At 33.9% G+C, this 27,134-nt stretch overlaps 1 protein-coding gene across 5 annotated transcripts in view; it reads right to left on the reverse strand.

Annotated features, from left to right (window-relative positions):
- The window catches only part of Ddr (discoidin domain-containing receptor 2), a 312,832-nt gene that overhangs the window by 249,458 nt on the left and 36,240 nt on the right, over nucleotides 1-27,134 (reverse strand). Inside the window, exon 1 of one of the 5 annotated variants that reach the window (XM_087413782.1) lies at nucleotides 23,677-25,706. The exons of the other annotated variants lie outside the window; for them this stretch is intronic. The gene's annotated coding sequence lies outside the window, so the exon portion shown is untranslated. Of the gene's footprint in view, nucleotides 1-23,676; nucleotides 25,707-27,134 lie in introns of those variants that run through there. 5 annotated transcript variants of the gene reach the window in all.

Raw genomic sequence — 27,134 nt, forward strand, 5'->3', positions numbered from 1 at the left:
AAACGGTCGCTTGTTGGTTAGATCGAACTACAAATACCCGTATATCTTTTTAAAGGATCAATAGTAGGAAAGATTTACATTCGCATAAAATAGTTGTTGATAATAAGGGTATTTGAGGAATGTATTTCTTGTTTATAGAACGTCAATTTTGCAATTTAATTTTACAATTAGATTTTTTACATATTTTATTACACCTTAGAATACTTAAATTAAAATTTAATTAATTAATTAATTATTTAAACTTTAATTAATTTCTATATTACAAAATATTTTAAAAAATTTAATAAATTTATTAATTCTGCAACATTTTTTGTTAATTAAAAATTGTACAATATCTATTATAAATTTCAAATCCATCTTACACGATAAATCGAGAAAATAAATTGCGAAATAAATTCAAAGAAAGTAGACAGAATAGTCGTATCAAACTACTACCTACGTAATTCAAGTATTGGAATAAAGATTTTACTCGTAGGTAGAAAATATTATCTTGTCACTTAGATATACGTTTATAAATCCCGATAGTACGAGCAAACGAGTGCTTGCCGCTCTTTAAATCCGGAGATCAAATACATGTCTGTCAAGCTAGCATGCTATAACACGAGTATAATTCTAACTTTTTTTAAAGATTAACATGAAAACAATTTTTTGCTAAACGACTGGAGTAATAAAATCAGGATTACAACAATAAATTAGCATAAAATAAAAAAGCACCAAGTCTCCGTACATGAGATTGTGCTCATGTTAGCATGATAGCGTAATAGACATATCGAACACAATAACAACAATCTACAAAACTGTTTTCCAACAGAAAGAGGAAAAGTTGCGTAACAACTTCAGTAAAGACACAGTCACCGAATACAAAGGATAACCCCGAATACCGGTAGAAACGAGAAAAGAACCACAACGTGAAACCAGTGAGAGTGAAAGGCAAGAGAAAGAGAGGAAATAAATGCCCGACATCGAGGAGAGGTAAGCTCGAGATGCAGTTATATACATCTATGTATCTCTGAATATTGGAATAACTCGAATACCGCTTTTCCGACGTTTGTACCTCAGCGCCTCTATATACAGAGACATTCGGACGATTGCCAGGAACACGACATTCTTTACGGTTCGGAGGTCCTTTTTCGCCACAGAAAAGTGAAGGGGCAAACGCGAACGGTGTACAGCAAACGACGACGGCTAAAAGCGACGGTAAGGAATTCCTCACCTTTTGTCAAGTATCAAGCCGGTGGGAATCGATGTCTCCAGCTTCGTTCGGTAACTGAGATTCCGCACAATCCGCGGCTACCCCATCTTTTTTCACCGTCTCGCGCTCTTTGTCTTTATCCGATGGCATGAAAAGCGGCTGTAATCTCAATTCAAAGAACGAGCACGGAGGACGGGACATATTCGATCGATTTCTCGACGAATTCATCAGTTCTCCACAACCAGTGACTGCGATTGGTGGGAAAATTGCGCGCGCGAGAATGAGCGAATCGAATTCCGTCGGCGTTTACATTTCGACATCTATTTCTGAACATTCCGCTCAGAAAGCTATGCGTTGCAACGGGACGGAGTATCGCTAAATCATAAAATCAAAAAAAGTCGATGAAAACTTTAATAATCGTTGGTATAAACAACAAAAAAATGACCTCGCACGAAATATAAAAATAATCTCGAAGCGTGATGAAAAGAGTGCGACTTCCACAAATATTTTTTTCAATACTTTTTACAACATATTTGATTGTGTCCTATATTAATATTTTTTTAAAGTATGTTTCAAATTGGTATATTATTGTATTGCACAAAAAATATTATGAGTAATAAATATGTAATATTTATATATAAAATACGTTCTCAATAAAGAAAAATTTATAAAATTTTCTTCGTAAATTAATACTACACATATCACTCTATATATATACACACACACACACACACACACACACATATACACACACACACACACACACACACATCCGTATTTATTTCTTTATATATCATTTATATGTGCATCCTCATACGAGCAATTATATTATTAAAGCATTAATATCCTAAAAATGTAACTTTGTACATACCACGAATATTTAATTAAATTAATATAACAATATTAGCATATTTTAGTCATAACAATTTTTTCTAATTTCTCTGCTATTACAAGTATAATGTAATGATCCTTTTTAAGGCATTCTAATATTATGCATCGTAATTACGTAATTACATATTCATACATTTAAAAACCGCAATTATATAAGTATAACCGCAGCATTAATATTCTCATATATGAAATTATTAGCATAAAATGCGCAGGAGAATAAGTAGAAATTAATAGCAAAAATAAATGACAAAACAGTAACATGAATAAATGTTTATTGTATGCATCCACGTAACTTTTATTTTTTTATCGAAAATACGTTCTATGTCTCGGTTTTATTCATGGAGTAAAGTTCTTATTGAACACGTTATGACGTTTTGATGTTGAGTTTATGTAGTTTCCTCTAAAGTCCTTTTTCATTATCTGAGCTGCTAGATACAATTTTTAACTCGTTAAAGCTTATTGTTCCAGGACTTTCGTATACTGAATTTTGATATATAACATCGAATATTATACAAAGTAATAGTTTAAAAAGTACAAATATTAATTTATATTCGATAACTGATAATATTTAAAGCAATACATTTTAACTTTTATTCGTATTATTAAAATTTTTAATACAAATATAGCTTTATAACGATTGCTAATTGCTATTAGCTTCATTTCAATTTTCATAAATGTAATATTTAAAATAACAATTGTTTACTTTTATAAATTTTCGTAACATATGTTGAAATTACGCTAATGTAACTCAATTTAAATCGCGTTTATATTGGATTATATTAAAACGTTATATTTTTTTTTTGCAAAATATAATATGATAAGGTTCTTTATTATATTTTGAGAAAAATTTAATTCTTTATATGTTAATTCTTATACGTGCTAAATAATAATAATAATAATAGTTCGAGATAATTGTCATAACTTCATAAAAGCGATCATAATTTATTTCATAACTTACCCTAAAAGAAGATATATAAAATTGAAAAATATCGTTGAAAATAAGTTACTGTCACTACCGCTCTACGTATTCTTTGAAAGCGATTTATGCCCATGATTTGTCCGTAAAATTCCATATCCAAGCTATCGACAGCTTCTTCCCAGGATATTCCGTATTCTAACGTCAGATACTACTTCCGGTTTCGCGTGATCCGACGACAATTCGTGTTGGATTCGATTCGTTCCCCAGTATAAGTCCGCGGTTGACCTCACCTTCCGCCAAAAGTCTCGAACGTAATATGCGAATTCGACGCGATTATTCATAGTCGGAGACAGATAATCGATATTACGTCAGGTAGACGGGTGGCGGTCGGTGCGAAGTCTCGCCGACGACGTCGCGTCGGGATTCCAACGTCGGAACGTTACGAAAATCGATAATCGACGAACACACAGGTGCGGCTAGACGGGAGCGCCATGTCGATGTTTGAATTATTCCCACCAGTGAGAATGATCGACGTTTGACGCGATTTGAAGAGCGGCCATTGTTTCGGATATGCACTCGATGTTCGATTAAGACTGTAGCACCTATCATAGAACACATGGCAAGAGAATTGCACATCACGGTGATTGGAGACATCAAATCGATATCGATTGACCAATCATTCTCGTACTAAACCCGTAATGCCTGATAAAAAACGCGATAAGAACCGTCAATGTGCTCGTGAAATGCACGCTAAACTACCGGGATATACCGATCACGCATTAGAAGCTTTTTATTCTGTAATATATACCTTGCTACGATATAAATATGCGAAGAGGCAGCAGAAATTGAGGACAAAATGGAATTTCTTCGCTCTGTATGACGCTTGGTACATCACGCGCTATTGTTGGCAGAGCTGTAATTCATTCCGGCAGAAGGAGCAATTAAATATTGTCGGATAGTACGCTGCCATATTTCAGTTCGGCTTGACAAACGTTTTCCGGCAAGCGTAAGGCAAGTGGAGAACCGGAGTTTCTTGCATTTGTCAAGATTGCGAACGTTCATTCGTCTTGTTGTTTGCTGTGCCGTCTCGTCGTCACGTCAACTGGAAACACTGACGAAATTATATTTTATCGAGCCTGCACAAACGCTTTGTAGCAAAGCGACAGGCGGATCAAACCTATTCTAAATGATAAAAATTATAACGATTTCTTACAAAATTATAGATCGGCAAGAATTTGTAGCACGCAATTAAAATGTAATTGAAGAATATAATCAAATATCATCACGAATTAATTATATTTCTCTCTACAAGTTCTATTCCATTTTCGTATTAACATTAGCACTAATGTTATAAATATATTGTTATATATTATATGCACTAAGAAAAAAGTATTTGGTATTTGTGACTATAATTGTATGATAAAATAATTACGGTTAATTAGCTTCATTTTTGTTATTACTGTTATAATGTTAGTAATAATAATCATATAATATATAGGTTTTTCAAACATGAAAAAATTGTACTAAATTAAGATAATTTTAAATATCAGTAGAGTAAAGTATCAATTATATATCAAATAGTAAATAAAACAAATATTTTTATTCAAAATGCAATCGCAATTATAATGAATATAATAATTTTTTTTAATTTATTTACTATTTGTGTAACACAATAACTAAAAAATATACTTTAAAAAAACTAAAAATTTTCAAGTAACATTAATAACATTATATTTCGACTGACTATATTTATATGATTAAAACAACGATACAGTTGTCTCAAAAAAGAACTGTAAATTATAGTTAAATTATGGTAATTGCAATTATCCTTTTTTCTCAATGAAAATAAAATAAATAAAATGAATAAAATAAAATAAATAATATCAATATTAAACAAATAATAATAGTTTGAAAAGCTAAAGTAATTAAGTTATTAAGATAAGGTTTATAATATAATATCATTACTTAATCAATTTTAAGATTTTATATTCGTAAATTATAATGTCTCTACAATCAACTCTGTATTTCTATTTATAATTTTTTAAATTAACCAACATTTAATTATATAATTAGTTTTAATTATAATATATTATTGATGCAGATATTTCCACAATAGATAAAATTATAATTTAATAACAAAAAACAATGTGTGTCTTAACATTTTCCAATTTTGACAAAATGGAGATATTTCTTTAAAACAATGAAACAATCAAAATATAAATTAGATATTGTTTTATTAAGCTAATGACGGTCTTTAATGACTGTTTGATGTTATTTTCACGTTGCATTACTTTCGCAAGGGACGTAATTAGCAAGTTTAATAGTTCAAATTGTGAGAACGCATGTCGCGTATTATTTTGACACCAGAAGGCGGAGATAATCTCACAGCATCTCCGATATACCCGTGATTATACGTATATCAGGCGCGCTGTGCGAAAATAGTTCCCAAGAGCATAATGCACGAACACCTCGAGTTTCTGCCTTCAAAGCTCATATGGAAACGTTGATACCATACATTTACAGCCATGCATGACATGCAAATGTACAAATTATCATTATTTCAAAAATGAAGGAATTATTCTCTTACTCACAATTGATGAACGATAATTGTGATGCAAAATTATTTGATAAATGCTTAAACACTTTCTCGATTAATTTCATATCTCATATAATTGTTTTATTCATGCTGGTCGGAAACATTCACTTGAAAGTTTCTATATAATTTCGCTTGCATTTAATCGCTTCAATGTCGGTTTAACACGTATTTCATAAACAAATGTCCTTTTCTCTCTGTCTCTCTCTCTTTCTCTGTTGTCTTTTAAGGTTTGCACAGTACATACAGCGAAGTAATACAACTTCACTGTGTAATTATAATTAGATGTAATATGCCAACAGGTTACGACGAGTTGTATTATTCCGTTATTCAAAGGGAAGCTCTTCGCATGATATAAATGTGACATTTCTAGATGTATTCTCAATTGCACAATCAACGCCTCGCGCATCGACGGAAATTATCGTGAGAGCGGTAATTACAAGTTTCTGCTTTGATAGGATGCATTGTGTACGCGTACATATTCGCCGTACGTTGTCACTATAATTATTACTAAACAACGCAGTTCTCGCTATTGCCAGAGCGACGGGTTGTGGCAACAATGCCGCAACAAAGCGATGTCAAAATATTAGCTGGTAGTTGCGTTTGAGTGCAATGATCACCTATGCAACAGAAACAAGGTTCCCCGTTGCAAATTGTGACAGTAACTCGCGTCAGAGCGTCAGCGGGAAACGTAGGAAAATTAATCGGTGGGATTATCACGAGGGAGTGCGGGGAGATAATGCAAAATTTCGTCAAATCATAGGCGACGATGCGGGATAAAGAATGGAATAAAATCGACTTGTCAATAGCACAAGGCAAATTAATGTGAAATCGAGCAAAACGAATTAGCGATCGGTCCTGTCCCACAATATCATGATGGACAAAATAATTTAGTAAATTGGTTAATCGATTAATCCATTCAGCAAGTTAACCGGTTAACCGGTTAACCGCAAAACATCGGATATATCGAGCGCTGTGCAGATGGCTAATTGTAAGCTAAGCTACTGGCAAAGTTCCGGCTTTAAATATCCGCGCGTGTATCGGCGCACCATATGCATATGTTACACGTTGATGTACGTGGAAAACGACGGTGTTATTATCGTTAACCGACGTGCCTGCACGGTTGTAATCCGTCAGTGCGTTGCAGCTGACGCGTGGATATGACGAATTCCCTGTGCGCGAGCTCGGACAATCTAGCCAAGCCAGTAACAGCAAAATTTCGGCGTCCGATCCAAACAGCGTGCAATTAAAAAGATAATACGCAATAAATCTTACTACTTCACTTATTGTAACACGGCACTTGATCATTTTTATCATCAGTATCATCATCACTCAAGTGTCTTCATCTTTACACTTATTCTTAGGGAAATATTAGGGAATTAAAATTACAATAATTCTATATATGTATATTTAAAAAAGTAGGACAATTCGTTTGTGCAACTTACGTAACATTGTCTTTCAAAATTATACTTTGTTCAATAATGACGAATGCGTTCGGTTTGAAAAATTTCAAAAATTTAAATTTATTGAATCGAAATATATCACTATAAATCCGATATTCGCTTCCTACATGGCTGGAAATACATAGTTCGAATCGGGGATATCGCTATCACGCGTATGTGTCATAACCGCGAACAAGCATCGAATTGGCGGTGTTATAATTATCGTTAAACAAGCCGCTTCACGTAGTTGTACCGTACGGGCGTCGCGCAGCTGTCGCAACGAGCCGACGATTCCGCACCTGCGGGCAAAGCTTGCGCGTCAAAGCCCTGGTGAAGTATTACCTTGTGCATTCGAGTGCAATGATTACCAATGCAACGGAGCGAGCCGGCCTCGCTTTGGAAAATTTTGACTGAGTGCTGCCGCGAATGCCAGTAAAAGCTCTGGAAAAATGGATAGTGATGGAGAGACCGTTACGGTAGGTATAAATTCAGTTTGCTCCACGAACTGAATTTCATCATATTAAAGTTTCGTACAAACGCGGACCGGTATGACGAGTATCACACAAATATTTTTAGCAAAAAAACCGGAGTTCGTAGCTGCCATTTTATATCAGCGATTTGTCCGTCGAACAATTCTAATTTACTTTTTCTCTAATAGTTTATGACAGTGAAGCGATATTAGAAACGAGAAACTACTAACGCACTGATGTACTGAATCGGTTTTAAAATTTTTATCTGATAAAAACAGAAGCATAAATATTCACAACAGAAACTCTTCATTGGCTTATCTTTACTTTTTTTAATACGTCAGATACATATCAAATTTTTTAGATAAAAAAAAAGATTAGTTATTCTTCGTATTGAAGATTCATGATAAATTTAAACAGACATTTCAAATATTTTCGTCGAAAAAAAAAAAGATTGTCAAAATGAATATATTTGTGCGCGTATAAGTTAGACTGTGACGTGACTTAAAAGATAACAAATGGTTAGAAACGTTCCGAGTGAAACCGCTCGGCAATTATTGTTGAGAAATGTTGATTACCCTATTGAGCGAGAAGCTTCAGTATGGCTAGGAGCTTGAAATATCTATTATCTCTTTAGAAAATTCCTTTACTACGGCATTTTTACAAAGAATGTGCGCTTATAGATATTGATCGTTAAATTCATTCTAAAAGTATTTGTGCAGCCAATGATAAATTTTCCGCCCGTAATCCGGGAAAATCATAATTTTACGAGCCTTCCATCGATGCCACCTTGTCATACAATGCATATAATGCATATAATACATATATTAATTCTTTAAAATGAACCGCGAACAAAGCTGAATCGTGGCATGTTACATGATATCGAAACGCATAAATGCACCATCGGGATCAGAGAAATACGTCCCTCGAATTTATATTTTGTTGAATTTTAGTCGATATGAAAACTGTTAAAATTGATTATAATCAATAATCTATAATCTAAATTAATTCACACTTGATATGAGTTACCGGTTATGAAACAAATAAATATCACTACTTCGCTAATTATAAGTAAGTTGCTTATGTAGGTTTGCAGGCACGGCGAGATGATTGGCAGGTTAGAGAATAATTTCATCTCCTTCGATATACGGTTGGATGGCATGGGATGCAGGTGCATCTTCCATAGTATGAGAGACGATTAGCGTGGCGAAAGACGTTGACGATGTCGCGAGAGAAGCAGGGGAAGCACCGGGAAGTATCGGTCGTGCTAAGTAGCGTTTAATTGAACTCCCCATTCGAGTTCGTTAGTATACGGCAGCAGTTATAACGTCGTAGAGCAGCTTCAGGTCGACTATTAGTAAGAGTTTAATTATAATTAAACGAGATGCAACGTAATATCGGCGAGCTTATCGGTAAACAGCACAAACATTCGCAGGTAATCGTGACGAAAAGTACCGGTGTCGTCTTGATAGAAATGACAAGATATAAAGACGCTTTTAAGAGATAACAGGCTGAAATGACCAAGCCGCTCGTGAAAGAATCCGCGTCACCAGTAGCGTGATCTCTTTGGAAAAATTCGAGAAAGAAAAGGACATATAAGAATGTATATACAAGTCGCTTGGACGAGATCATTTTATTGATTATAAATGAAAACTCGCGTTTAATTAGCAAAACTATCTCTTAAAGAATGCCCTGTCATATAACTAATTAAGTCGTTAGACTAGTTAACATCTGGACGTGATTCATTTCGCTGTAGATTAAAACTAATTAAATATCCAAGTATACTGATACGAAAAGAGACATGCATACAATTAATTGATTTTATATTTGTTCCTCTGTATGTATGACAAATCGTATGATATATTAATAAAAAATGTAATTGTCTATCGTTCATGCGCAAATGTTATTTCGTAATACTTAGCGAAGAGTTGTCGTATCTAAATATTATATATATTATAATTACTTAAGCAATATTTAGTAACAAAAATGTAAAATAAATGAGAAATGAGTAATATAGACAAAAATTTAACATCTTGTTTTGCGGATGTTAACATTTTAAAAAATCAGATACAACTGATTAATTCTTGCCTAATTTATGTAACTGATAATAAATATAACCATGCAATTTTATTCTGAATTTTCATAAAAAAAGTTTATTCTAGAATATTTTTTTTACGTACAAATCAATAACAAATGAAAAATATAAAGAAATAACTTGAATGATATTCAGTAATTCTCCTCTAAACAAATAATAAGAAAAATATTAAATAAGTGTGAAAATAGAAAAATCCCAATAATTGTCCTACAGTTAAAATTCGAAAATATATTCTGTAACTTTATATTTCAATGATGAAACAATCCAGATATATAGGTAAAGCATAATTTTTCTCTTCATTTTGTAAATTGCATCATGAAAAATAAGTCTGCCAATAGAAAAAAAGAAAAAGAATTCACAATAAACTGACTATGGAAATATTAAAAAATTTTCACGAGAAACCAATAATTCCATTTTTAACATCTCTGAAAATCGCCTTTAATTTCTGCAATCTACAGTTTGCTGTTGTCACATGAGTTGGCGATTATCAAAAGAAAATGAATATTTTTTTTCAAAGAATTTACCGTATCTCGCCAACAAACAGTTTTAGACACCTCGGAAGAAGCTTTTAGAAAATCACGGTTCGGGGTGAATATGAGAGAACGTATGTTTTACAGTTCTGGAAGGAGAAAAGAACAAAGAGGAACGAATCCGGCGACCGAGTCATGAGAAATAAAGAATGGAGAACAAAATGTATGAGAGAGTCAAGAAGAAGTCGCCGAAGAGGAACGCCGAACGGCGAAGACGGCAGGACACGAAGTGGTAGTTCGGCCATTTAAATCACGATTTTTCTGGTCGCACCGTCACTCGCAGAACTCGTCGATATGTCCAATCGATGTCGAACAAGGCCACTTGCATGAATCGACTATGCTTCGCGTGACAATTAGAACTACATCGAGCGCGATTAATTCATCCTATCTCCTCACCGCGAATTATTCTTACCTCTACGTTTTTACTTCGCACATCAGGTTTCTTCCGCAAGAAAAATCACAGGATTACGAAGCCGTCAAGAACAAAATAAGCCGCCTACGTATCTGTATTGCGCGAGAGGAAAAATACGGAGGAAAAAAGCGACAGATTACGAGAAAGGTTGAGCCACTTCGCTTAAGCTGGTATTAAGCACATAAATAACACAATAAAGGTAGACACAGGAGGAAAATAAACAGAAAGAAAGGGTGAAAGACGGGAAAAGGACGCACTACTCACCCTTTATAGTTAATGTACCGTAACTGCACAATGCGCACCACCACATGGTAATGGATTAATTTTAAAAAGAGATTCTACCGTTGTTTAAATCGTACGAGAAATAATTTCTATTTTAGAACAGCAAGACGTACTCGGCAATTAGTGAATTAAATTATTTTATTCAAAATCTTCGGGAGTATATTTCAGAGGTATACTTTTAGTATTTATTAGAATCCCAATATTTAATTAATAGACAGATAAAATAACCTGGCGAAGTATGTATCAATGTATAATATTTACAAGTTTAAGTTCAATGATAAAAAGAAAAAATGTTTCTTTGATGTTTCTTTGTCATTATTTATAATTAATAATGAAATAAACAATGAAAACAAAACAGCAAGAAAAACAACTCACTTGAAAAATTTGGGAGAAAAATTAAAAATTTAAGCTATTTGTATATATCACTCTTTCAGCAGTTAATGCAAGGCAAATATGATTTTTAGAATGTATAAAATGTAAATGTAATATAAGATATGTAATGTAAAACTAAAAATCAATGTTTTCGACTTTCCAATTTTCATTTATCTTAAATTATCTGGAGAGAGAGAAGTATCGATCCATTAGATATTTCATATAAAAGAGAGTGTTTTTATTCAACCAATAACAGTTAATTCCCGAAACACAGCTGATATGATTTACAGGATAATTGACTGTATAGGTATACGGTATGTGCATGGATCTATCCATTCAAATCAACAAACGAATACAAATAGCATTCTTTGCGCCCGATGTGATTTATCGCGTAATGGAGCTTCCTTAGGTTGGAAAGGTTCGTTAGCGACTGAAGTATTGGCAGCTATCCATGTACTGTATTATTCACTTGCGTCCCAATCTGGCCGTTGCCCCGAGCCATTGCTGCAAACCTCATATTGGTCCGTTTAGCTCGGGCAACCGCGAATCGATATTTGGTTTAATAGCCGATCTAGTTTTTGAAGGAAAAATTGAATGATTTGAATGAATCTACTCAGATGACACCGTGAAAAAAATATCGAATCACATGTCGGTCATTCTCCACAAACACGCAATCATCAGCGAATTAGGAAACAAATTATTATCCGATTGTACAAAACATCTATTATGACTTGTTGGATTAATCGATTCACCAAAGTACTGTAGACAATCGAGCATTTATAATGCTAATTGGGATGCTAGAGAAATCAAGCGAATTAATACCATTATAATTAAATAATGCAAAAAGCTACATATGCGTATGCAAATCAATGAATTCATTTATTTACTACTTCGTTCTAACGGTATCAGCTCTTCGAACGGAAAATATGGGCTGCTCGTAATTGAAGCTCGCGCTTACCTGCTTAATTGACCATAATTAGAACAGCGATAATCATTTACGATAACAATCAATTTTAACCGAGAAAGAGTTTATGAAAATTACATTCCATTTTCCTTATCGATCCAATACACGTGGAATTTTCTCATCAGCGTAAATTTACTTCGTTGGCTCGCGACCCGGCCTCACCATCTCGGTTGCTTAACCATAACTCTCGCGCGTGCGAGCAACCGTGTAAGCTCTACATCCGGGCAGCTTTGTTAAGAAAAATAACGTATTGTGGGATATGAATTTATGGTAACAAAGAAATAATTTTACAAACATCGCAGAGAAACACGTAAAAAATATCACGCTAAAAAAAGATTTATGTATAATTGATATTGTAATAAATTATGATTAGTAGTTTCGCGACAATTTCAATGTTTAATTTTATGGACGGTTTCAGCAATTGTTAATATGTACGTAGTATTCTGAACTTCTAATAATATAGTGTATTGCAAATTAATCATACAATTGGCATGATATAATTCTACATTCAATTGTACATGCCACTCTCATTGTTAATAGAAGGGAACAAATGACAAATTAAACGTCACTGTACGGACTTGAAAGCCGTCGATTATCGGACGTAATAAAGAATAGAAAAGTGAAGACGAGCGATGGAAATGTTCCATTAGACTATTCAACGAATAAAGTGAATATTCGATCCATCAAAAGCTTTAAAATTCGAATGCAACAAAGATGTCGATTCTCTTTTATGCTGCCAGTTTGAAGACGGAAATTATTCGGCTTAATTTAACGACAACTATATACGGTTGTACCTCCTGAAATACTTGTGTGAATATTGTAATTTTTTTAAGGAATAAGACGTATGAAAATTTAGCGAAACGAACCAGCTATTTATCCACTCTATCATGAGAAAGAGACGAAACCTTATGAGGTGAAACCCTGGTTTTTCGCGCTATCATTCATGCCGCTGAATCGTGAACATGCAGCGTTATCCATGCAGAATCTTTATTTGCCTCGCGATGCGATTTATGCACAAAAAGATAGCAAAGACCAGGGTCGAATAGAACGCTGTTGCTGATCGAATGTAGCCGCAGAAATTTATTATAACTGTGCATCGTTTATCGGGCGATATGCGTGACACGTCCTGTCCAGAGGCAATCAATCACGATGTTACTTTGATTACCATCAGGAAAATTAACGATTTGCACGATATAACAATAACAACTATATTCAATTTATGGATATGAAGTAATTTTTCTATCTCCCTCTTCTTTCAGATATACATCTCTTGTTCGATTAGACCAATTCATCGACATTTTTCTCTCATTGCTCTTCGTATCGCGCCGTTTAAAAATCTTTTTAAAACATTTTATCAAAATAGCAGCGAAATAACGGGAAAATTTATCTTCAATGTATCTAAAACGAGCCTTCTATTTCTCGGTATATCCGGCTGCAAAAGGGAAGCGGCATCTCGGCGAAACATGTTCGCGCTATCATTTATAGCGCCAGCGCGTGTATGTTGTGCTGGTATCAGTTCGCGTAAAATATTTGTGCATCTCTGGGTACGTCAAAAAAAAAAGGGACAAAGGAAGAAAAGAGGAACGCAAAACGGAGAAAGAGCTGCAAAGGCAGCTCGGGAAAATGTCTGGCCTAGGAATGGCTATGCGAGCGTGCTCTACTTTCCACGCTGATACGGCATGTCCGCCGTGTAAAATAAAACGCGTACACGGCGCACTTTGCCACGACCGAAATTCTCAAGCGATCCACGATGTTTTTTACTCTCATTTCGCTTCCGTACCAAATTGGCCAGCTAGCACCGCGTTTATATCGCGTTTAATATTGGCCCGCACGGTGAATTAAAATGCGATAAAGCTTCAAGCTGGTAGACACTGTAATTTTTCGTTACACGTCGCGTAATGTAACGGTTGTACAAATAGATTAGATAGAAAGAGAAAGAGAGGAAAAAACGTATAATAGTCCATGGTGACTGATAATCTCACTCTACCTAGTTCCGAGCAAACTCTTTTACGTTTTTACGCTCGTTCGATTTGTACACGCTTTGCTCTTTGCTACGATATCCGTTAAAATCTTCTCACGTGCCAAATCAAGGAACAGAGTGCAGCGTGATACGAAACTTCGACAAGTTTCGGTCTAACCGACTAATTTCTACAGATCGGAATCCCGGGCAAAAGTTTCGACTATACGGTACTTTTAAAGCTATGATTGTCAGTTTAGCTTACCTAGTTTACTGACTTCGTCTACCTTTCCTGTCCGCCGTCAAACGAGTATACCTACTGCGCGTACTAACTAGTTTCAAACATAAACAATAAGAGATCGTTGGCACGAATTCTCTTCTAAATTGTGGTGCGTCCAAATCGTTATCACGAATTTATTTTATCGATTGCTATTAATCTTGCTCGAAATCTTTACATAGCCACAAGAATTATATGTGTGTATGATAAATTAAAAATAATTTATATTAAATGAAAGAAAGCTGTTCTAAAAACATACATTTATAAATTTAAATAGGACAAAAAATGTGTCTGGCATTATTTTTAAAAAAATATTAAAGCATAATATATTAGAAATTGCATTAGAAAAAACAATTTCATCTAGTTATTTTAATAAATACATAATTCTAATTTTATAACTTCAAATTCTTTACAGAACGTTTCATTAAAAAAAATTATTTTGCAAGAAAAGATTTAATATTTAAAAAATTAAAATAAATATCTATATTAAAATAAATAAAATTATGGTATTTCTCTTCTTCTAATCTCTCTTCACTCAAAATTTACTACTTATACGTGCTGATATATTACGTTGCAAGGTGAACAATATTTCAGACTTAACGAAAAAGGTCGTGTCCAATCCTTAGTAATAACTACCGTACAAGAACGATGACGCGACACTCTACGTTCGCTGGATGACAATAAACGTTCCGTACCGGCTTGTTCCTGAAGTGAAGCGTGCACGGCGCAAAATAGAGGAAGCACGGAAGAGAAAAGCGCTTATCCCAGGAGCGATTCCGGTCGCACGTGACAAGGACACTCTCGTCGGTCGCGTTGCGGTCACAATTTCCAAACTCGCGCGACTACCCCCGCGCGAGTCCCTTATTTAGGAGGAAGTGCTGTCCCTTCCCACGGGAGCATCAATTTCTCGAGCACGCGCGATGTACCGCAACGTTTACGCGGAAATTCCGTGCAGCGCTCTCCCAACTAACTTGTCCCCAGGAGCCTGTAAGACGTATCTCAATCCTTGCGACGCGGGCGACCGTTTCGCTTCGTGTTAACTTATTTTTCCAATATCTGCTTTATTACAAAATGCCAATAATGATATAGACGGCTGCATCGGTATCGATTATTTTATTGCCGTTGATTAAACGCGCAGCGCCTTCCGAGCAATATTACCTCGTTATTTACCACCTAATACATACCACGTCATACCCAGATTTTCCTGCATTAAATGCTTGCTCACAAATAGCTCTGCTTTTTAAAGTATATTGACCGAATAATCGTTCGATTTAATTATCTGTAATACAATTTTTATTGCTGTATTGATTAAGTTAACAATATTAGAGAAAAAAATATTATTTTTTACAATTAGATTACTATTATTATTTTTTTATCGTTAAGATTTTGAATTTTTATATTACAATACTTTTAAATACAATAGAGATCCTGTTATATAAAAATAATGTCTCGAAATAAGTGTTTGTAAATAAATAAAGGAGAAATTTTAGACTTAATGCACATATGGCGCATTTCATGTGTCGGAGTTCACCTAAAAATGAAATACTTGGGATTTTAAATAATCATAAAAATAAGCATATATAGGTTAAAGATAAAAAAATATTTACATACTTTGCATCCAAGATATTGGAGACAATCGTTTAAAATCTTTCTTTTTTTTTTAAATTGTGACTAAAATTCGAAAATATACTAAATTTTTATTTTTACACGAGAATTTTCAGGATTTTTCAAATAAAAACTTTGAGATAAAGAGATAATTTCAAAGAAAAATTTAATATGAAAAAATCAATTTTTTAGTTCAATATAAATAAATAAGAAATTATATCCTTTTTTAAAAATCTGAAAAAAATTCTTAAAGATATTCTAATATATGTAAAATATGATACTATAAAGAAAATTTTTAAATTGCAATGGAATCCATTCGTAATATTTTTTCCCAAAAAATTTGAGCCAAATAATAATTAAAAAAATAGATTTTTTAAAGATATTTTCTTATGTAAATAATTTTTATAAATGTATTATTTACTAGCGATCGTAAAAAATTTTTATTAAAAATTTTCATTTATATTTCTTTTCATTTTTTTTGTGAGGAAAATGAAAATTTTTTATGATTGTTAAGAAATAACTAAGTAATAATAAAAATTTAAAAATTCTATGTAAAAAGAAGTACTCAAAAAATTTGTTTTATAATAATTTAGTTGAAATTCCAATTTCGTTTTCAAAAAAATATTTGTTTACGAGTAAATCCCATTACAATACCAAAATTGTGTTTATGATATAATATTCTACATTCTATTATTTTTGAGAATATCTTTTAGATTTTTAAAAGAGTGTGTAATTTCTCTTTTTTAGGTGAACTTCTTAAATTATGCTATATGTAAGTGTAAGATATACAATATCATTTTGATTTACATGGAAAAAATTTGATTGAATTAACTGGAATTATGGTGGAAAATGGACGGAAATGATCCAGAATTCTAGTTAAGTTTACTAGATTTCTGGTTAAATCTGTCAGAATTCTGGTTAAAATAACCAATTCTCAATCTATCAGAATTCTGTTTGAAATAATCAGAAGTAAGTTTAGTAAATTTAACCAGAAATCTAATAAACTTAATTATTCTGGATCGTTTATTTTCCACCACAATTCCAGTTAATTCAACCAAATATTTTTTTCCATTCTATAACGTGACAAATGTAAATTAATACTAAGTTATTATATCTTATTGCACAGTTACACAACGAGTTACACATATTTTCTAACAAAAAATTAATCATAATAAACATTGTTTAAGCAATAGTTTTTTACGCTCTTATTATATCATAGGAAGTTATATCTTTTCGACAAGATTTTTTAATTTTGTATTTTCTCTACATGGAATACAAGTAATTCTTCCTCATTTTTTCTCATTTTTCCTTAATCTTCTTCCTACTTCCTTTAAAATCTGAATACTTTCCTTTATTAAAATACATAAATAATTTTTCATGCAAAAAAGAGAGAACTTCCTCGAAATTACGAGCACGAATGGACAAATAACCGAGCTGTTTCATTTGCTAACTTTACTAAATATGATCTTAGCAGAAAGTAGAATCACATGAATTTCACGGACGAACTTTACTGTCAAACTTGTTCTTACATCGACTCCGTCAATATTCTCTCTAAGAAAGGATTTCTCTTTTGCACGATGTTCGTGTCTGCTACTTTCAACCAACGAGAGAGACGAAGATATTGACGCGGTTTCTAGTTGGTTACAACGGAACTCAACTTGGGGTTACACGCTGTATGGCCTCTGGCACTATTGCAGGAATACTTAAAAGGGGTAGCTAAAGTATGCGCGTCCTTGGTCGGGGGTTAAACACACGAGCTGTTGCGACGTCGTCGGGCTCGTCGCCGTGTCGTCTCGCATACGGATTTTCAATAACGCTTGCCTGGATCCTTGCCGGTATTAGAAAGAAAAGCACGCGAGCGAAACGCGCCCTCCTAGGAAGAAACGCGTTGGTACGATCAAACATTCACACGCGCCAATTCTATCTCGGTCTCTGGAATTTTTCCGTTCTGCGTCGTTCAATATTAAAAATCGTGAGATAAATAACTTGGCATTTTATTGAAGAGAACTATAATTTTATTCAATTAACGTTACATTTTGCATTATACGAGCTAAAGTTTAAACTTGTGCGAAAGTTGCGCTTAAGTTACGTATTGGCATGTTAACTTAGCCAATCCTAAAAGTTAAATTGACAATAAATCAGTTGTTAAGCCGTTGGCAGCTTATCGTGCTAGACACGAAAGAAAGGATATTCTAGAAGAAAGAATATTCTATCGCCGAACATATAATAACTTTAAACTTCAAAGTAAATTATGTGATAAGTTAACATGTGTACATGTGAATTTATTTAATGTTGTTTAGAAAAAGATCTTCCTTTCAACGCATTTTTAAAATAATCAAATATTAACAAAAATAATAGAATATTCATGATTATGTAAAATAATTTTCTTCACCGTATTATAATATTAATACGTGATACGTAAGGTCCGTTTTTTTATTCATGTACCTATTTTCTAAACTGGTACATACAATACAATAAGTTGAAGTGAAACGAGCATACTATATTTGTTCCACTTCAACTTATTGCACTGTGTGCATCAGTTCAGAGAGTGTAGGAATAAAAAAACGGATCTATAATCTAACTATATTCTGCGAATGGGATAGAACAGCAAAAACGTTTTCTTAGGAAAGGGTCTTTCCAATTTTCGTCACCTTATCATGCGAATGGCTGATCTTTAGCCTTGATTACTGTATTAACCACTTGGCTACTTTTCTTGGGTCGTTATACACCACCTTCGTAATGGGAATTCAACCTAATGAGATCTAGCAGAGCTAGAGAATATAAGAAATTTAATGTAGGGACAAGTAGCATAAAAAAATAGACAATATTCTTATCAACTTTGCGATTGCTATGGAAAAGTTCACCAAGTTTGATAGTTTTTCTGATATTTAAACAAGAATATTCTATGGAACAGTACTCCAAAATGTTTGCGTTATTTGAAATAATGAAAGAGATAAGAAAAATTTCATTCAAATTAAAATAAAATAAAAAAGAGGTTACTGTAATTATAAAGATATAATTAAAATATTTATTTTTAATTATTGCGGCTAATAATTAAGCGAAAACTTTCCACTTTTAATAGCTATTGCCAGCCGACAGTACCTTCGGGAAAAATTCTTTTATTTTGGTCAAGTGCTGCCATTATACTTCAAAACACTTTTATCGTCCCTCTCGCTCGTAACAATGGCGCAACGAGATAGTAGGTTTCACTTGGTCGGCAACCCCTTTCGTGCGAGGATGCGTTCACGCCGATACGAATGGCTGCGTGCAGCAAGTAAATGGGAATTTTAAGTGCACTCGCCGTTGAAATGTACACAAGTTGCTGTCGGCTTTCGTGTGGCCAGTTGTAAATGTAGTCGTCTACCTAGTATGGCATACGCTAATGGCGTCAACCGCGACAAAAGTCTTTCCCTTTGCCCTGTAAAAGCAAATGCTGTCGGATTTGCGATGCAACGTGCGCAATTCAGGATCTCGCAAAACGGCGGAAAAGAAATTCCCTGCCGGCTGCATCGGCCTAATAAAAACGTCGCGCGAAAATACCGTTGGCTGGCGGTCGTACTATGCAAATGGGTCGTCGGGGCAATGCCGGAGCAACGGGGTATGTCGCGAGAAATTTTCGCGATATTGGTATTCACTCTGAGTTTAACATTGAAAATATGAAATTGTTTCGCGGATAACTGACGGATGGCTGTGCGCTTACGATGAAATTTCAAAGCGAAGAATGTACGCGAGCGCGGATATAATTACCGACGAATTAAGCATGACTACGCGGCGAATAAATTCACATTGGAAACGAGAAAGGAATTTACAACTTCGCATTCCATCATTCTGATGTAGGAATGCTATTAATTTCCCATAAATATAATGGATTTGTATTTGATGTCGTTCTTACAAAGAGCGATGTTATTGGTCAAAATACTCGCCGACCGTAAACTACAATAATATTTGAAATTTTGTTTGAAATTATCCAAGCGATCAGTCGTAATGGATAAATGTAAAATGAACTATAAACGTAACACGAACGCTTTATTAATTATAATTATACATATCATAATTAATTGATTCATAGCAACGCCTCGCATTAGTCATTACTCGGCACGCACGTTAAGGAATAAATTTCTATCACAGCTGCATGTTATATTTAATGTCCTACTTTCATATAAAAAATAAAATAAAATTTATAAGACTTAAGTTCTCAACTCAAAACAAACCGGAAATGGTCCCTTATTCCCATGTCTACCGACATAGGTTAACTTTAATCTCGGTTCAACTTATTCTTCATCTTTCTCTAATTCTTAATAGAACTAGAAAAAGAAGAATTAAGTTAAGATTAAGATTTAAGATTAAAAGATTAAAATTAACTACATTGATAGAACGGGCATCAATGGAGAAAATCTGTAGAAATTAAATTATTAACATAGCTGTCCTGACATGTTGAAATTGGATTAATAGAGAAAGAATCATATGGTGTGTGTGTCGCTCAAAGACGCGTACGATGCTAGTTTAACATCTTATCTAGAATTTTTCAATCTCGCGAGCCACTTGCGCGAAAAGTACGGCTCACGATAGCGGAAAATGAATGCCCTGGCGCATAAGTGTATTCTCGTGTAGTAAAGACGGGGATGTTAGTCATTCGGCCTCACGTGACTACGAACTTACATGTCGGTGGCGAGCACCGCTGCGCCCTATCTGGAATCTTTCAATTTCTCATACTTTCTACGTGCGAGAATCGAATCGTGGTTACCGATCGTCTAGAATCGTGCTTGTACGCAAGATTTGAAACCATGCTTGATAACGGCGCTTTATATTTGTAGTCACGTATAGAGGATATCCCGGAAAAACGCGCTGCAAAAATTTGAAAGACCCCGAGGCGCAATATGTTAAGATAAGTATAATGCACAACGATATTTATGACACAGCAATAAAGCCATAATCGTACTGTGCTTTGAAACTCTACATTTTTTAAGGAGAATGCGTGCTTCTACTCTCATTATTTCGTAATCTTCAGTTAAGTCGTGGAAAACCGCAATTTTGAATTCCGTCGCATACATTTTGCATGCACGCGTATTAAGTCCGTCCCAGCATATAAAAGCGTAATTACTGTAATATTCAGTAAATACGCGTACAATCCAAACAACGGAACTCTCGGTAAGCTGATCATCGATTTACTCGTATTACGTAAATTACAAAATTGCTTGTAGAAATTAATTAACGTAGGTTCAATACAGGTAAGTTCTGCAAATGAAATTTAATAATGCAGTATGCGCAAACGTTCATTGGGGGTAATTTTGGGTTATTTTAATATAATCTATTTCGAAATACTTTATAAAATTACGACAAGTATATTTTAGAAATTAAATTTAATTATGGAGTGGAATGGAAGGTCTTTAGATTTGAAGTAAACTTTTTTTTTTTTTTTAAATAATGGAGGAAGACGGCTTCCCTTTGTCGCCAAAGTAAACGTCGACTACTGCTAATTACGGGATCACGTGCTTCGAGACCGAGGGATGTATTCACGATAAAGTCCTTGCATGACCTTAACGAGACCTCTAGACGAGCAAATCCAACAATCGTGCGAGAAAGAACACGCGTGCGCGATTAACATCAAAACGGCAAATATAATTTCGTTGACTCCATAATTGTTTTACATCTATTCTAATGAATAAAAAAAAAAGTGATATTTCTTTTTACAAGAGCCATAATATGATATATCTTTTACATCTTTAAGAGGTTGTGCAAATGAGACCGCAACAACCTCGTTATAAAGATCGCGGAGGAACTTTTTTCCCCTGGTTCTTCCTTCTCTCGCTACGCTGGTTGATAGCTGGTTTTAATTCTCCCTTCGCCTCCCACGCCAGAGAGTATAGTAATGACGGACATTAACCAATTAGCGCCAGCGCTGCCCTCCTCATCTTTCTCCGCCAGGTTACTCTTAAACGGTCCGCAGAAAGACGTTCCAAAACGACCGACTATTTTCGGCGCCATATGCCGACGAAATATACGCGCGCCGGATCTACCGCGGTTCGGCGAACCTTTAAAGCGCGAGCGGATATATTATTTCTCTGACGACTGCGCCTTTTTGCAGTGTCCTTTGCGGACGCAATTAATCTCTACATGGTTTAACTCTTTACCGTACCTAGACATTTCGAATATCGTATTTCGTTCCTCGAAATTCTGTATGCAGATGAATTCGAATTGAAATTCTATCACATTAATATTAGATTGCTTCATTTACGAGTTCATATTATTTAAACCACGTTCCCTCAAATTTCAATAACATTTTTTAGCATAAAATGGTTGTGAAAAATACACTAACTTATAATTCTCTAATGTAATCATATTAAATAACTTTTACGTTAAGCTTATGGCTGTGTTAATATGAAAATAGAAATAAAATGGAAAAAACAGAAATATGAAACCGTCATGACTCACAAATAATAATTCTACCAAAATGCTTTAGGTAGCAAAATATAGAAAAATATTATCTCTATTAATATGGTCATGGAATATATATTCCGCGAGACAAATAATTTTTGAAGAAATTATCTACTTCAAAATTTATCTATACTTTTAAAAATATATCTCTTTACATTTTCTTATTACATTTTCTTTTCTTCTTATATATATATATATATATATATATATATATATATATATATCAAAGAAAATATTAAATACTAAGGAACATAGAGAGACAGCAAAGGGTTAAAGATGAATATTTCAAACATACTGTCCGTCCCAAAGGCTATGAGACTGTTAACTAAATTACATGCAGATCAACTCTGAGAAATCTCATGATTGAAAGCATAAGTAATAGCTAAAAATGTATTTACTAGTTCAAAGCTCTGTGTGACGCTGGGACGCTTCTTTACTGATGGTTAAATATTCATGTACGATATATATGCCTATACTATGACGAGTATAATTGAATATTTATAGATGTTCGAGATAAAAGGTTCAAAGAGAGAGAGACTATATTTCTATGACATATTCTATGCCCTTTAAATCCATTGAAAAATTATATATGTGCCGAACAAATAAACCGGAGAATTCGGATGCCGTATTTTATAATTTGGTACGCTAGGCATTGTGCGATAGGCACACAATGAGCTAACTGCATAAAATGCTGCGATTTTTGGTGTTACAAACGATCTAAAATAACTATGAAAAATATTATAAAAAAGAATTGCAATAACAACTACATCGCAACGTTATTGTGAAATGAAAGCAACTACTCTCATTTTGTATGACGAATACGTGAAGCTTTTCTGGCTCATATTAACTTGATTCCGACCCTGTTTCTCTTTATTCCAAATTAAAACAAACGTTCTCATGCTGCTACACAATATGCTCTCGCCTACGTACTTTTTCTTTTTCCGCCAAAATCCAATTTACAACAAAATAAAATGAATTCAAACTGGACGGTGTTAATCAAGATTTCAAAACGCTTTGAAAAATTAATCATGAAAAAAATTCTCGCTGGAATTTAATAATACACGCTCACGCTCAACATTTAATTAAAATAGTCTCAAATTACAATTTTCCGCAAACTCATTGCATTATTACATAGTATCAGGGCTTTCCGAAGTATTTCTTCCATAGAGAAACTACTGGCCGATAATTTCTCGGCGCACTGCTTCAAAATGTTGTATGAGTAGTAGTATGGTATATTACTCACCCCTCAGCTAATGCGCAAAGTTACACCTCATCCGACGGGACACAGTTTGGAAGGATGGCCGCGCGCGCCGTTACACACACTCTCACATACACGATAAGCCTGGAAGAAGGGGGTACGAAGACCAGGTGGAGTTCGAGCAAAAGTTAGGCTAGGTCACGTCAACGACAGATTACGTCGAAGACGATCTATCTCTCTCCCGCCGTGCGCACATCCGCTGAAAAGGATCCTCCTCGTACACGCGAGAGGACGTCTGCACGCGTGCGAATTACAAGCGTTCTAACGTCGTTGGCTGGAGCCCAACTCCGCCCAGTATATCCCTTTGAACGTCAATCGGTATGCACTCGATCGTCGGCGATCGTCGACGCGTAGATGACGAATTCGTGCGATCGTCTTTTGAAAGAGAACGCGCCACCGTTCGATCTCGCGAGGTCAAGTGAACTCTCTTTCGCGTTTCGTCGTCCTCTCGTCGTCGCGACGTTTCTCACGAATAGAAAATGATCCGCCTTTATCGGATTTTTCATTCACTCAAGCGTATCGTCGTGCGTTTATGCGGCAGTGGATATCGAGCTGTGAACTTCGATTGTGAACGACAGTTTCATCGCGTCACTCCGTTTAAACGTACGATAGTTTCATGTGACAGCTCGAAGCGGCGTGCGATTATATGGATATCTGTCATACGTCAATCGGTCTGCGCGTACTGACGAATAATTTATAATTGAGCAACGCATCGGCAACGATCTTCAGTATTCCGTATTCTAATTTCGTCGCGGGCAAAGAATCGATAATTTAAAATCGCGGTGCGATTAGAGATCACGATAATTCAAAATATCGTCTATGGACTCACTCTCACGCTTCGTATTTGTCAACGTATTCGAAGCACAACGTTCAGGAATGTACGTCACAACGTGGTACGTCTCGCATGGCAAGTTGACGTATGCGCACACGCACACAACGGAGTCGCGGAATTGCGAGAGAGGGTAGCACACCACCCTATCCGATGCGCGGTTCGAGTACGACTGAGCGAGCCGACTCGAGCTCGGCGAGCCGAAAGCCACGAGCCGCGTCGTCAACCAACCGGCGACGACGGACCAATCAGCGCTATTCTCCGCGCAAGCAGCCAGATACTCAATGATTGACCATATGCTCGCTCGCACTATCATGCGTACGGAGTCTAACGTATAAATGAAGCAACAAAGAATTATACAAAGAAAATAACATCTCATTAAGACTTGTGTCAATGATTCGCTAGAGAGGAATCTCTCATTTGGACTATTAAATAGTTTGGAATAAATTTTATCATATAAATAAAACGTACAGAAAAGCATATGTAAATAATAAGCTTTCACCTTCAGCAAATGAATTTTTCTTATATTTATAATTAACAAAAATACTGACAATATCTCATTAAAATTTGTGTTAATGCTTGCTAAAACAAATCTCTCATTTGGAACAGATATTGTAATGTTATTGTAATTTTAATCATATAAATAAAGCATATAGAAAAGTACAAATTATAATAAGTTTTCATTTTAGCGAATGAATTTTTTCTGTGTTCATAATTTAAAGCAATATGATAATATATTTTCCCAAAAAATTAAGATGTTATTAATTTCCTTTTATTACAGAATGATTATACATACAATATATAAAGATTATGCATATATAAATCTCACACTGCTTTAAATTCTTATAACTTCTGTTTTATATGTATAATGAAATTAATCTGTAAAAGAGCAAGTAAACGAATTTATTTATTTTATTCTTAGAATTAGTTTCATACGTATTATTATTGGGATTATTTTCCAACCGTCCATTATTATACAAACCGTATACAGAAACTGTATATCAAAATATGATTTAAAGCTCTACAAAATCTGATTTATCGCATTAAATAAATTATAATTAATGTAATTTGGGATAAATCGATTGCATATTTCAATCTTAATTCGCATTTTATCTAAAAAGCGAGATTAAGTTAAATAAACAATAGTCTTAGTATGCATCCATAGATCCAAAAATCTGATGATCTTAATACGGTGATCAAAAGATGATTTCCAATTCTATCTATTAAATGATTATAAATAAATCATTTTTAATACTAAACTTCACTAAATTATAATTTTAATGTTGTTTATGGATTATTTATATCATAAATAGAATAAAATATACAGAGTGTCTCAAAATATCACAATACAAAAATTTTTAAAAATTACGGAAAAAAAAGTTATTCGCAAATTATTATTTTACGCAATAGTTTGTGAAATAATGAGAATTTAAATATAGTCAATTATGGATTACGTTTAAACGGAATACGTTTAATATATATAAAAATATAAACGGACTATATATTTCTACAGTATCCGGTATTACTTTAGTTCTTATTACTTTTTAAAATTAGTTGCAAGTATTTAAATTTTAGAATTGTACTTTATAGTTGCCACAACTATTTTTTTTCTCTCAGTGCGCGTTTCTTTGGTAATGAATAAAGTAGACTTATTTAAAATATAAGTATGATAGCATATTCTTTAAGCTTATGGAATGTATGAACAAGATTGTATTTATAATTTCTACTGTTTAAAAAAAATATTAAAAGAACTATATTATTATGATAATACAATCTCAATTTATCTTATTATATGTAGTAACACTCCAGTGTGCATTTAATACTATCGCATGTGCGATTCATGGACAAGTAGCCATTTAAAACGTAATCAGTAATTGCCCTAATTAACTATTACCCTTACATCTTGAAAACTATTATTTGAAATAAAAATGTACATGTAACTTTTTTTAATTTTTAATCGAAATCTTTCTTGCTGTGGTATTTTGATTCGCGTATTTCGAGATATTCTGTATAAAGGTTTAAAAGTTACACAATGATTCATCTATTCAACTTGTATTATTAAAGCAAGAGATTATTCATTTAAATCTATTTTATATTATATAAAAAAAATCTGAATTGCTCATTAATCTTTTGCTCATTAATCTTTCGCTTAACTTTTGCTTCTTTCAAATCCGTAATCAAATGACATTAACTCGTAATTCTCTGTACTACTTGCTCGTGTTTATAGACTGTTTTCTTTTGCGTAAGTAAAAAACGACTCGTGTATGCAAGTCAATATCGAGAGTGCCGAATGAAGTACCGTGTGATCGCTTAGCCTGTTTCGTTGTGTGTACGATCGTATTTCACGTTGGCATATTGCCGTATATTCTGAATGACCGGCACGCATACATATGGTGTACGCATTTCGAATCTAATTTTAAGATATTAAATATATCGTCTGGTATAAGTATATAAATGAACATATTATATAAAAAGCTTTCGTTTGTGAACTTTGATTAAAAAATATAGAACATTATATTATTCTAAATATATATATATTCTAAATATATATGTTTATTATACAAGGAAAAAAAGTATATGTAATGGTTTTTTACTTTACTTTTGTACAACGCTA

The sequence above is a fragment of the Acromyrmex echinatior genome, chromosome 15 (assembly GCF_024713525.1).
Source record: "Acromyrmex echinatior isolate Ae372 chromosome 15, ASM2471352v2, whole genome shotgun sequence".
NCBI lineage: Eukaryota > Metazoa > Arthropoda > Insecta > Hymenoptera > Formicidae > Acromyrmex > Acromyrmex echinatior.